Source organism: Petaurus breviceps, unplaced genomic scaffold (assembly GCF_028583685.1).
Source record: "Petaurus breviceps papuanus isolate PSGF00001 unplaced genomic scaffold, PetGlider_PUasm1.0 90925, whole genome shotgun sequence".
NCBI classification, from domain to species: domain Eukaryota; kingdom Metazoa; phylum Chordata; class Mammalia; order Diprotodontia; family Petauridae; genus Petaurus; species Petaurus breviceps.
In genome coordinates this window covers 4,303,761-4,317,583 of record NW_027187380.1, presented here as the reverse complement: position 1 = coordinate 4,317,583, position 13,823 = coordinate 4,303,761, and the positions used below count along the sequence as shown (strand labels likewise).

Here is a 13,823-nt window from a genome sequence, read left to right as displayed (position 1 = left end):
CTTATCCCTCTGTTCCTTATGTTTGGAGTATCATTATATCATAAAACTATCATCCTTGTTCTGGGTGGGAGTGGTCAGAGCTCCTAAATTCACCACCACTCTAGAAGAACCCCATCCATCATAGGTGGGCTATGAGTGAGTATACTACTATAGTTAGGCTATGAGTATCGCCTAGGGCTATAGCCCTAATCTAAGCAGAAAAAGAATGTTAGCCTTCCTTGGACAGGAAAAGACTTTCTAGCCAATGCACGCAATCAAAAGGTAGCAGAGAGCAGCAGCACATAGCCCTGAAGGAGCTGGAGAGCTGAAGCCCAGCAGGTGGACACACATTTCTATCACCAAAAGACATTAGTAGCTTTGAAGCATTGGATGCCTGGGTTGCCCCAGATACTCATTCCCCTTGGTTTCTTGATATGTGTGTTCCATTTGTGGTCCTTGGTTATCTGTGCTTTCTGCACATGCCCTCCCTCACTGGTGCTGTGGTAAACTTCGAGAAAGTGTACTTGGTTCCTCCTGTCTCTTGATTTGTTGGGCTGTTGGATTAATAATGAATAATAATAGTTAACATTTATACAGAACTGACTATGTGTCAGGCACTGTGCCAAACAGTTTACAATTATACTATTTGATAATAATAATAGCTGTCATTTATAGCACTTGCTATGTGTCAAGCACTGTGCTAAAGCATTTTACAATTCTCTCATTTAGTAATAAATAATAGCTAACATTTCTATAGCACTTACTGCATTGTCAGGTAATATGCTAAGCATTTTATGTCATATTATATTATTTGGTCCTCACAACAACCCTGGGAAGTGGATGTTATGATTATCACCATTTTACAGGTGGGGAAACTGAGGCAAAGAGTGGCAAAGTGACTTGTCCAGGGTCACACAGCTAGTAAATGTCTGAAGCTAGATTTTAACTCAGGTCTTCCTGACTTCAGGCCCAGTACTCCATTCACCGAGCCACCTAGATAATTTACTTTGAACTACTGTCTCCTTTCTGATTGGCTGATTAAAGTAAATACACTTTTATGGGGTGGGAGCTTGAGAGCTATTTTTTAAAAATGTATTTATTAATTGCTTACTATTTCAAGCACTGTGCTTGATTCTGGAGATACAAATAAAAGCAAGTAAGATAATTATTGCTCTTAAGTTTACATTCTTTTAAGAAATTTTTTGGGGCAGCTAGCTGGTGCAGTGAATAGAGCACCAACCCTGGAATCGGGAGGACCTGAGTTCAAATCGAGCCTCAGACACTTGACACACTAGCTGTGTGACCTTGGGCAAGCCACTTAACCCCAACTGGCCTGCCTTCACCCCTCCAAAAAGAAAAAAAAAACAGGAAATTTTTTTCACCCAATTACATGTGAAAACAATTTTTAACATTCATTTTTTAAAAATTTGAGTTCCAAATTCTCTCCCTCCTCCCCTCCCCCCTCTTTGAGAAGGCAAGAAATTTGATATGGGTTATATATGTGCAATCATGCAAAACACATTTTAAAAAATTTTTTACATTCTTTAAAAAAAACCTTTTTATTCTATTCTGAATTTAATGAACACCAAAAAAGAGCACTTCAATATGTAAAGTAGAACAGAAAAAAGAGAATTATATGTGAAACCATAAATCTCTATTATTCACAGCTTACTTTTCTGAGTTAAAATTCAACATGTTACGTTCAAAGACATCTTGCTTATCGATATTTCCTTCTATGTGTTAAAAAAAGTTTCAATGATCTTTTTTTCATTTTTTCCTTAAAGCAACATTATCACTTGCTCCACTTTACCCACACTACTACTTTTCCCACAAATAAAAAAAACAAACCCATACATAATCATTGTAACAAGTAAAATAATCAAACAAAACAAATCTACTAATTTGCCACATCCCCAAAAGTGAATCTCCGTTTGCCCCTTGAATGCAGGACCTCTCTGGCAGGAAGAGGGCTGAGCTGTGGGTCTGAGTGAGCCCTGGTTTACAGAGTGCCGCCAATCCAGGTTGGTTCCTTCGGGACTACTATGATCCACAAAAAGACAAGGGTGGGAGCGCAAGTGGAGAACCCAAGGTTCTGGATCTGGGATCAGGATTCTTAGGTTTTCATTTCTACCATGATTACTGACTCTAAAATCAATCTAATTTCCCTATGAAAAAGATTTCCAGGGAAAAGATGCTTTCTCTAGAGGCCTCTTTCCCTCTGTTCACCCTAGCTACATTAGATGGGGAGACTAGGACTTGGTGGTAAAATAAGAGAGAATATCAGACATTGATTTAGAGGTCAAAAGAGAGCCCCAGGATTGAAGACACATTAGGAGGGGAGGGGGATTCACAGATCAGCTGTGTGACCTTGGATAAGTCCCTTCAGATGAAGGGTCTCTTGGTTTCTTCTTCTGTAAAATCAGGTGGATGAACTTCAAGGTCCCTTTCTGTTTCTATGATTCCATGGTATTCTATCTTTAACACTCAGTTATCTTTCTAGGATTCTAGAGGGACTTCTCCCCTAAATACCTCTGGGTGCTGGGTAGGAGCACTGGAACCTTCTACTTCCAGCCAACCACCCCCTCTCTGTGGATCTGCCCACTCTTTTGTGCCAGTCTTTTTCCCACAGCATAGGAAAAGAAGGGTGGGTTTCAGACCCACCCCTTTCTGCCAAGCAGCACCCCCACGACCCTCTCCATGGAGGATTTGAAAGTGGAGAGAGTTGGGGGGGGGGCGGAGTGTCATGGTAGGAGGAGGGTATCCCAGCACCCTACCTCCTTTTCTAGGGAAAATGTAAAATGTTAATGGCTTGGGCCCCTTCCCTAGCTCCATGGCCCCAGCCCCACTCCCCCAGACAAAAAACTGCTTTACATGTGAAGAGAGGGCTGGCCAGGCCTGCTTCAACCCAGGCCCCCTCTCAATGGGGCTGTAGCCCCTGACAGCTGAGAGCAGTCTGCCCCTCTTCCCCCCACAAAGAGGCCTCATTTAGTTGCAATTAGCAATTCTTTGCATATCTCCCTACTGGGACTTTACTGGGAGGCTTTTCTTTCTCCTGCTTTGGCTCTGCTTTCTGGCCTCAAACATGCAACCCCTCCTTCCCCTCCCCTTTCTCCTTCTCTTCTGAGGCCCACCCCATCTCACCCCACCCCAAAGGAATTATCCCCCTTCTTGTAGCCCTCTTCAAATATTCTTTCTACATCCTTAGCTTTTTTGGAGGAAAGGATGGGAGAGGCTCTTCAGATGATATTGGGAGTAAGAAGTGGGAATGATAAAGGGGGAAATTCAGGGATGAGAAAAGTCTGAGAGCCTTTCTGTTCCCCCTCTCTTGAGTCCACAAAGTATCTCCCCTCTACCCCTTCCCATGACTCATACTTAGGTGATTGAGGGATCTGGAGGGACTAAAGGGGGAAAAGTTGAGACTGGATATGAAAATTGATAGAGGGAGGAATCCTAGGGAGAGAAGCAGCAAGCATGATCCTAGAATGATTGGTGAAGAAAGGATGAGAGTGGAGGCTCAGCCAGAAACTCAGTGTGGTCATTATGGCATTCAAGCAAACTGAGCAAACATTAGGTAGAAACTAGGGAGACCTTACAAAAGGACCCTTTTCCTTCCTTTTGAGGAGTTTACAATCTATTGTAGGGGCATGTAAATATAATTATGATACTGATCAAGAATTAATTGCAAAGGAGAAGGTTAAAAAAAAAAAAGAAATAGATTGGAGGCAAGGAGGGATCATTTCTAGCTGGGAGGGGCTCAGAAAGGAGGTGATATTTGAATTGAACCTTGAAGGGGAAGACCAAACCATGTAGACTGAGTCTTCAGGGACCTCTGGAATATGGCCAATTTAATCTCAAATCTGTTTTTTCTCTTGTTAAGAGCACTAGCTCTGGTGTAGGGGGACTTGGTGGGGCAGCTAGGTGGTGCAGTGGACAGAGTCAGGAAGATCTGAGTTAAAATGCTGCCTCAGACACTTGTTGGCTGTGTGACCCTGGGAAAGTCACTTAACCTTGTTTGCCTCAATTTCCTCATCTGTAAAATTAACTGGAGAAGGAAATGGCAAACCACCCCAGTATCTTTGCCAAGAAAATCCCAAGTGACAAGTCAGACACAACTGAAAATGACTGAACAACAAACAACAAGATAGCCTTGGTTTCAAATCCTGCCTCTGATTCTTAATACCTGTCTGAACTTGGGCCTCAGTTTCTTCATCTGTGAAAAGAGGGAGGATGCACTAGATGGCCTCTTCCAGCTCTAAATCTATGATCCTTGATCCTGCAAAAGATTTTTTGGGTACCTCTTATTTGGGGACTCCCTCTGTATGGTTTCTTTAAGTTTGGGGGTTCCCTGTAAGCTTTTTCATAGCTTGATTTTTTTCCCCTGGGAAGTCCAATGCCTCAAAATTGATTCCTTTACACTCTTTCTACTCCCCCTCCCCAAATACACTTCTCCCACGTCGAGGCCACCCCCCACCCCTTCCCCCTCCTCCTCTCCCTCCCCCTCTCCCTCCCCTTCATTCCCCAGCAGGAAGAAGCCTTTAAAAGTAATTAAAATTGAGATAATCTGGAGTTGGGGGAGGGGGTTCCTGGAATCTGATCTCCACTTTGGATCCATTTTCTTCCGTATTAGAATCTCATCATCAAGGGACTAAAGGATTTGGGAGAGGCACCTTTTAGGGATAGAGTCCTGGATACTTCTATCCCAGGCCTTGAGATTGGCTGGGGCTAATTTGTGAAGGCAAGAATTCCCAATACTGCAGGCATTTGGAATGGTGACTGGAGGAGGAGCCAAAGGACTCATTAGGAATTTGGAAGGGCCCACGTTTCCCCTGGGAGCCCAGGTGCTATCAATCCCCCATTAACAAAAAAGTTCCAGTTAGTAAGTATTTTTATTCTCCAACTCCCATTCCAATTGAACACTTTAAAAAGAAATAAAAAAAAAACCCACCCTTATAACAAATGTTTTCTCTGGAGAAAGCTCAACAACCATGAGGCCTGCAGAGACACAGCTTTGCCCCAGAACCTGCTCCTCCTGCCTTAAATATTTGTATTGGTGTTGTTACCATTTACTCAGGCTCTAGGCTCAAGTGGCACAGTGGATGGATTCAGGAAGACCCACGTTCAGATCCAGTCTAAGACACTAGCTGTGTGACTTCAGGCAAATTACTTCACCTGTGTTTGCCTTGGTTTCCCCACATGCAAAAAGAGGGTAAGCATAGCATCTGTCTCCCAGGGTTGTTGTGAGGCTGAAATGAGATAGTACACATAACCCGTGCTTAGCTACAATACCTGGCTGTTCAGTTGTTTCTTGCTCTTCATTATGACATTTGGGGTTTTTCTTGGCAAAGATGCTAGAGTGGCTTGCCATTTCCTTTTTCAGCTCATTTTACAGATGAGGAAACTGAGGCAAGCAAGGTTAAGTGACTTTCTCAGGGTCACACAGCTAGGAAGCATCTGAGGCTGGATTTGAACTCAAAAATCATCTTCTTGACTCCAGGCCCAGTGCTTTAGCCACTGTACCACCTGCCTGGATATAGTAAATACTACATAAATGCTAACTATTATCATTACCTCACACGATTGTTGTAAGCATCGAATGAGATAAATAATATTTGTAAAGTGCCTGGCACATAGCCAGTGCTATATAAATTCTTATTTCCCCTCCCTTTCCCCCATGTCCAAAAGTTCAGCGTTATTCCTCCCCCTCACATCCTTATACCCAAGCAGGCACCAAGTTATAGAATCATTGTCCCAGAGCTGGCAGGGATCCTTGTGGCCACATGGTCCAACTCACTGGTCACAAGGCAATAAGTGGCTGACTAGAGTCATACAAAGGAGTTTTCCCACTTCCACTTTTCTTCCTTCTCTAAGCCACCCCTTCCAGTAACTTCCACCCTTATTTCTTTCTTCATAAGTCTGTATGCATTATTCCTTTACTCACCACTGTATCTGTCATCTCCCTATTGCTCAGCCTGACATTCGAGGCCCTCCGTGTGATCATCTTGAACTTTTTGATGTCTCTCATATACATACTGCATTTTCCTGCTGCTGTTCCTTATGTCCGGAATATCTAGTACTCCTCTGCAACCTATCCATCCTTTAAAGGCCACTTTAGAAACTGCCTCCTTTAGGTAGTCTACCATGATTTCCTTTAAGAAGTCTGCCCTGATTTCCTCTTCCCTAGAGAGCAATGACTTTTACTTCCTTGACCTCACCAAGTCCTTTGCTTGAATCTCTCTAATGCATTAATCATGTATTATCTTGTGTAATAGGTAGCTGTTGGCCTATCTGTTGTTGCATCTTCTTACTGGATTGTAAACTATGAGGGGAGGTAATACTCATAGGTCTCCTGGACATACTCCAGTGTTCTGTACAAAAGAGGCCTTAATAAATGTTTGCTGAGTGAATTAGATATCCTACAAGTCTGTGTGTGAGGGTGGGGGTGGGGGTATGGGTGGTGAAGAATGAGGACTTAGGGGAACAGCTTTACTTCCTGGAATCCAGAATCTGGAGTCAATTGCCTTGGCACAGATAAGTAAGTAATCTTCTGGGGAGTTTCTAGGACAGAGGTGGGAAAACTCCTACATGGAAAGAGTTCCATCCTGGAGTAAACTCCTTAGGCTTTCTTGAACAGTGGTCTCTAAACAAGGGTTCAGGGCCATTTTGGGGGACTGTTTAACTCTAAAACACATGGAATTTACCAATTCTAGGGTAGAAAGGTAAGTTACATCCTCCCTTCTCTTCTCCTCCTCCCTTCCCCCATGGTCAATCTTGGATTTGTTTCCAACACAACACACCTTCTTCAATACTCCCCTAAGGTGGCCCCTCCCACTTCTCACCTCCTTCTCCCTTATAGACCCCTCTGGGCTGTCTGAACTTAACCCTACCCAGGCACCCACAGCAACAGTACAAGCAAAATCCTTTCTTTCCCTCTACAACCTGTTGTTAAAGATTACACTTTTCATTATTTTTCCTTAGGTTAAGCAGATATGGATGGGTTGGAATTACAATTATGTCCCCATCTCATTTGTCTTCCAATTTCTATCTATGCCACCATCTTCCTAGTCTCCCGGTTATTAGTCTCTGAGTTTTCCTTGACATTTCACTCCACTGAAACTATTCTCTTCAAAGTTACTGCAAGTCTTTTAAATGCCAGATGTGATGGCCTTTGCTCATTCTTCATTCCTTTTGACCTCTTGGCAGCATTAGGCATGTTGACCAGGTCCCTTTTGTCTTGGATACTTACTCTTTCTTCTCTGAGTTATCCTATACTACTGTCTCTTGATTTTCTTCTGACCTGTTGGACTATTTCTTTCTTTTTTTAAAAACAGTATTTTATTTTTTTCCAATTACATATAAAGATAATTTTAACTCATTTTACATTTTCATAATTCATTTTTACAAATTTTGAGTTCCACATTTTTCTCCCTCCTCCCCTCCCCTTCCTAAAATGGTAAACAATTTGATATAGGCTATATATGTGCAATCATGTAAAAATTATTTCTATATTAGTCATGTTGTAAAAGAACATGTTGAAAAAAAACAGACCAAAAGGGGAAAAAAACACACACACAAAAAAATAAAGAAAGTGAAAACAGTATGCTTTGATCTGTATTTAAAGTCAATCAGTTCTTTCTCTGAATGTGAATAGTATTTTCTATCATGAGTCCTTTGTAATTGTCTTGGATCATTGTACTCCTGAGAAGAGCTAAATCATCCAAAGTTGGTCATCATGCTATGTTGCTGTTACTGTGTAGAATGTTCTCTGGTTCTGCTCATTTCACTTTGCATCAGTTCATAGAAGTCTTTCCAGGTTTTTCGGAAATCCCCCTGCTTATCATTTCTTATTGCACATTAGTATTCCATTATATTCATATACCACAGCTTGTTCAGCCATTCCCCAACTGATAGGCATCCCTTCAACTTGCAATTTTTCTGTTGGACTATTCTTAGTTTCTTTTGTGTGATTCTTTATCCATATCTCAACCCACTAAATGTGCATATTCCTCAAGGCTCTGACATGAACACTCTTCTTTTTTTTCTTGGAGTATGTCACTTCATCAGCAATCACAGATTAAATTATTATCTCTATGCAGATAAAGGACATACACAGAGATTTCTATACACAGCCCTGATCTCTCTCCTGAAACTGGTCCCACATTACCAATACCTGGCTGGATATTTTGATTTGATATCTTGTAGACATCTTAAATTTAACATGTCCAAAACAGAACCCATTGTCATTGTCCCAAACCTCACCCTCTCCTGAACTTCCCTGTTTCTTTTGAGGACCTTACCCTCCTCCCATGCTTTCAACTTCACTATTGACTCCTCACTTTTACTCACCCTACATCCAATCTTGTGCCAGACCTTGTCATTTCAACCTCCATGACATGTCTTACATCTGTATCCTTCTCCCTAGTCACATAACCACTACCTCATTTCAGGCCCTCACCACCTGTCCCTAGAAAAATCACCACAGCTTGCTAAATGGCCTTCCTGCCACTCTAATCCATGCTCTACACTTGCTGCCAAAGGGATTGTCCTAAAGTGTAAGTCTGACTATGCTGTACCTATGAAAGCAAATATCTTTATCTCATCCTTTTTTTTTTCCCCATGGGGGGGAAGGCAGGGCAATTGGGGTTAAGTGACTTGCCCAAGGTCACATGGTTAGTAAGTCATCCGTTTTTTTTAAAGTAGCTTTTGTGGAAATTTTGTAATATACATAATTATCAGTATAGTGGCATATGTATAAAATTTACAAATAAACAAACATACATATTTGGGGGGTGTGCTTAAAAAATTTTTACTGATGGATTGCATTATCAAAAAAGTTTGGAGACCAACAGTCTAGATGAGATATGTATGTAAGGTGCCAGACAAACTTTAAAATGCCATATAAAGGACAGTTAGAAATTAGAACTGCCTATAAGTAGAATAGGCTGCCTCAGGAGGTATACACACACACAGAGTCTTTGTGAAGGCTTGAGAACCACTTACTAGCTAGCTAGGCAGCGAAGTTGATAGAATGCTGATCCTTAAGATCAAATCAGACCTCAGATAATTATTAGCTGTGTGATCCTGGGCATGTCATTTAACCTTTTTGCCTCAGTTTCCCCATCTGTAAAATGAGGATAATTATAGTGGCTACCTCTCAAGATTGATTTGAAGATAAAACAAGATATTTGTAAAGTTCTTTACCATAAAGTGTTATATAAATTCTAGCTACATTTGAGGCCCTTCTGACCCTGAGATTCTTTGAGTCAAGCTAGACCTTGAAGATTAGAGAAGATTTGGGAAAAAAGAGAGAATGGTTTTGTTGAATGTTTGGAGGGAAAGAGCTTAGATCTAACCCACTTTCCTGATGCCCACTTCCACCTGAATGGCTTTTCTCCCCTGCCTACTCCCTGTACCATCCAGCCCGGTGCTGACTTCTTTCTCTTCTTCCCCACTCAAATCCTGGATGTTTGGAAAACTCAGACTTGCAACGCCCAGGGAAGTGGAGGGTTGGGGTGTGTGTGTGTGGGGGGGGGTGAGGCCTCTCAATCTGGGGCTGAGGAAAGAAGCCTCCTGCAACTTTGTCTTTCCCTCCCTCTCTCTAGGGAGACCCAAGCCCAGGCAAGAGGCCAGTGGAGGGGGAGAATCAAATGGAGTCTCTATTATGAGACAAGAGTGCCCTCTGCTGGACATATGGGGGGCACAGCAAAAGCAAGGCTCCAGGATGAGGTGTCTATGCCCCAGGAAGAGGTGGAGAGAGCATGGTGATTGTTGGTGTTGGCCAAATGTTCAAATGCATCTCCATCTAAACATCTGCCAAGGGAGAACAAGGAAAACCTCGTGATACAATGGAAGTTATAAGGAAACACGGTCCCATGTAAATGGGATTATCCCAAAAGGTGTTCTCTTCATTCTCTTCCTAGGTCCTGAGAGTGGAAGGAACAAGAGGAAAAATTAATAGTCACTGGACCATTGGACCACAGATTTAGAGCTGTATGAAACCGCAGAGTCATCTAGTCCGGATCCCTCATTTTACAAATAAGTAAACTGAGGCAAAATACCCTTTGAACCCCACCCCCAAGGTCACCTCTACATCCTGATGAAGTTGAAGGAAGACTTCAGAAGGACTAAAAATTGAGGTCATTCTGTGTGTGTGTGTGTGTGTTTCACTATACTGTAAACCAGGGCATGCACCCCATCCTTGTACACTGCTGTACCATATGTACTATGTACATATGTAGGAGGTGGCTAGATGGCAAGGTAGGCAGAGTACTAACCTCGGAATCACGAAGACCTCCATTGCAATCCTGCCTCAGACACTTACCGGCTGTGTGATGCTGGGCCAGTTACTTCACATCTTTCAGTATCTTTTTCCTCATCTGTAAAATAGGGATAATCATATTGCCTACTTCACAGGGTTGTTGTGAGGACAAAACAAGATAACATAAATAAAGTGCTTTACGAACCCTGTAAAACAACAAATGCTAACTATAAATTTTTAAAATAAAAAGCAATAATTATTATTTATTGAAAAACAATATTATAATTATTTGTTGAATAAATAAAATGGCCAGGAATTGGATATTAAGAATAAGATTTCTTGGGGCTGTCCAATGGACTCTTGCTCCCTCCTCCCATCCTTTCTTTAGGTGGATGTATTAGGGAGTGGAGACTATGAAGTATCATAGTCTTTCTTGCTTGAAGACTTTTAATGGTTCTTCATTGCCTTCCAACTTGACTCTCCTAGACCTGTGCACCACTGAAGATTTCCATTTCTTAGGGAATCAGAGCTGACATAGGAGAACTATCTCTGCCTTTTGACCCTAACTAAGGATGCCTCCTACTATAATTTTTTTTTTTTTTGCTTTCTGGAGGGCAATTAATGTGACTTGCCCAAGGTCACATGGCTAGTTTTGGGGTTGTTTCTAAGGCCGGATTTGAACTCAGGTCCTCCTGACTCCAGGGACAGTATCCTATTCACTGTGCCACCTAGCTGCCCCCCCTACTATAATTTTTTAAAAATTATTAAGAACACTCAACAAAAAATAAATATTGATGAAGTACTTCCCATGTGCAAGGGGCTGTGTTGGGCATTGGGGACACAAAGGCAAAAATTAAATAGTCTCCTCCTTTAAGGAGCAGATACCTAGCTCTTTCTACTGGGGTTAAGGAGTATGGAGACACAACCTGTACATAGAGCAGTAAAGACAAGGTAGTCTGAAGAAGGGGGCACAGCCATCAGAGGCAGAATTTGAGCCAAGCTTTAAAGGAAGGGAAGGATTCTAAGAAATAGAGAAGAAGATAGAGTGCATTCTAGACCTTGGCAAATGGATAGGAAATGGATATTGACAAGCTAGACCACAGTGTCTCATACACTTACTAGTTGTGTGACCCTCAGCAAGTCACTTAACCCTGTTTGTCTCACTTTCTTCATCTATAAAATGAACTGGAGGAGGAAATGGCAAACCATGCCAGCATTTCTGCCAAGAAAACGCCAAATATGGTCAAGAAGAGTTCCATGGCTGAAAAATGACTGAATAACAAGGTAGACCATATCTATATCAGGGTGACTAGGATGGTGAGAGGACTAGAGACCATATCATATTGGGATTAATTAAAGGATCTGGATTTTTATCCCAAACAAGAGAAGACTCAGGAGGAAGAAAAGATTTCTCATTCCACTTTGCATCTGTTGTCCTGACTCTCTTCAACTGCTCAGAGCAAGACACCTCTTCCAGGACAAACTCATCACTTCCAAACTCACCACCATGCTGCCAACTAACTGAGCCCTAACTGACACAACTTCCCTTAGCTCCCTTTCCCCTTTGATTGGAGGATTGTAGGGTGAGGTACCAAATGCCTCCCAATGCCTCCCTGTAGAGGGCAGCAACCGGACTCTCTCAGCTCACTCTACTCTTGTCTGCTGTCCTGCCTGTTTTACCTCCACCAAGGCCAGGTACTCCTGGTATCCTGTCTTCCCCCTTCCACTTTTCTGCCTCTTTTACTGTATTGTCTCCCCCTTTAGACTGTAAGCTCCTTGAAGGCAGGGACTGTCTTTTTATTAACTGTATCCCCAGAATTGAATACAATTCCTGGCACATAGTAAGTGTTTAATAAAAGTTTATTCAATTGGATTGGAAAAAGACAGTTTTCTTCCAGCATTTTAAAGACTTTCACATGGAAGAATGATTAGGATTTGTTCTGATTTGTCTGAAAGGGCAGAACTAGGAGCAAGCAATGGGTGGAAGGACCAGAGACTAAGAGTTTTAGCTCTACCAAAAGGAAAAAAAAATCCTAACAACTTGAGCTTCAGTAGTTTCCCTTTCACTGGCAATCTTTAAGAGAAAGCTGGCTGATTGCTTGTTGGGAAAGTAGAAGGGATTTCTATTCATTTACAAATTTGGCTAGAGACCTCTGACAGGTTGGAATGAGGAAAGAGAATGAGGAGGAGGCTGAAGGAGATGATGTCATATGAGGATCTGTCGGAGGAGTGAGACATCTTCATCCTGGAGAAGAGAAAGAGACTTTGGAGAAGGAACGGATGGAGGGGAAGTTGTCTAAAATTACTTGAAGGGCATGAGAGAAAGATTAGACAAGGTGTCTCCTAACACTAAGATCCTATGATCTCTAAACTCCTGTTTGAGCTCTGGAATCTGTGACTTTCTGGGTCCCTGAGCCACTCAAGTTGGGAATCTTCTGTACCTTAATCACTAATAAAGCACCACTAGATCCTGGATCATTTCTGCAGTTATTCTTTCCCTGGACATCCTGGCACCTTCTTCCCCCTTGGCCAACAGATTGTTCAATGGATCCATCAGCAAGAAGTTATCAAGTCCTTACTATATGCTAGGCACTGTGCTAAGTGCTGGAGACACAAAGACAAAGAATAATATAATCTCAGACCTCCAAGAGCTTATATTCTATCAGGGAAGTCATGTAAGTATATACAGAATAAATATAAATGGAGTAAATACTAGATCATAATTTTTAGTACTTATATAATGTTTTAAGGTTTGCAAAACACATTACATATCTCATTTACAAGAGTTAAATAGAAAGTACTAAGTATATATTTTTCCAAACAGTTTATTTATAAGGGAAAAGATCACACACACATATACATATTCAGAAATAATACTCAAGAATGAAAGTAATCAGCAATGTGACTAAAACAATACTACTAGCACAGACTTGGGGGTACTCAAGTTTACTAATCTAACAATTCAGTTCAATTCAATTCAAGAGACATTTATTAGGTCTTTACTGAGTGCATGTGACAGAATTACAAAAACTTCTAACCTCAAGGGCAACTGTCCCTCAAAAAATACATTGGGAACCTCAAACTAGCAGAACAAAGGAGGTTGCAGCTAACTGAATGGACAGCTAACATGTTCCCTTTGGAGAGGCAAGTAAAGGAGTTGGTTTTATGAAGTACCCAAAGGCATCAAGAAACATCATTTTTTTTAACATTCTTTTAAAAATTTTTGAGATCCAAATTCTCTCCCTTTCTCCAGTCCCTTGCATCCATTTGAGAAGGCAGGCAATATGACATCCATTATATGTGTGAAGTCAACAAAACACATTTCCGTATTAGCCATGTTGCAAAAAAAAAAAAAAAGCAAGATACAGTGAAAAAATAGGCTTCAATATGCACTCAGAGTTCATTGGCTCTCTCTCTCTCTCTCTCTCTCTCTCCCTCTCTGGAGATGGATATTTTCATTATGAGTTCCTTGGAACTGTCATTGTATTGATTAGAATAGCTAAGTCTTTCACAGTTAATCATTACCATTAAAATATTGCTGTTACTATACACAATGTTCTCCTGGTTCTGTTCACTTCACTTTGCATCA

General features: G+C 41.5%; 1 long non-coding RNA gene across 1 annotated transcript; it reads left to right on the top strand.

Moving 5' to 3' along the window:
- Positions 1–4,575: 4,575 nt before the first annotated feature.
- Positions 4,576–12,705, top strand: LOC138152401 (uncharacterized). The gene is made up of 2 exons (XR_011166096.1): positions 4,576–5,185; positions 9,579–12,705. It is a non-coding gene; the product is annotated as an uncharacterized lncRNA (long non-coding RNA).
- The last annotated feature ends 1,118 nt before the right edge of the window (positions 12,706–13,823 follow it).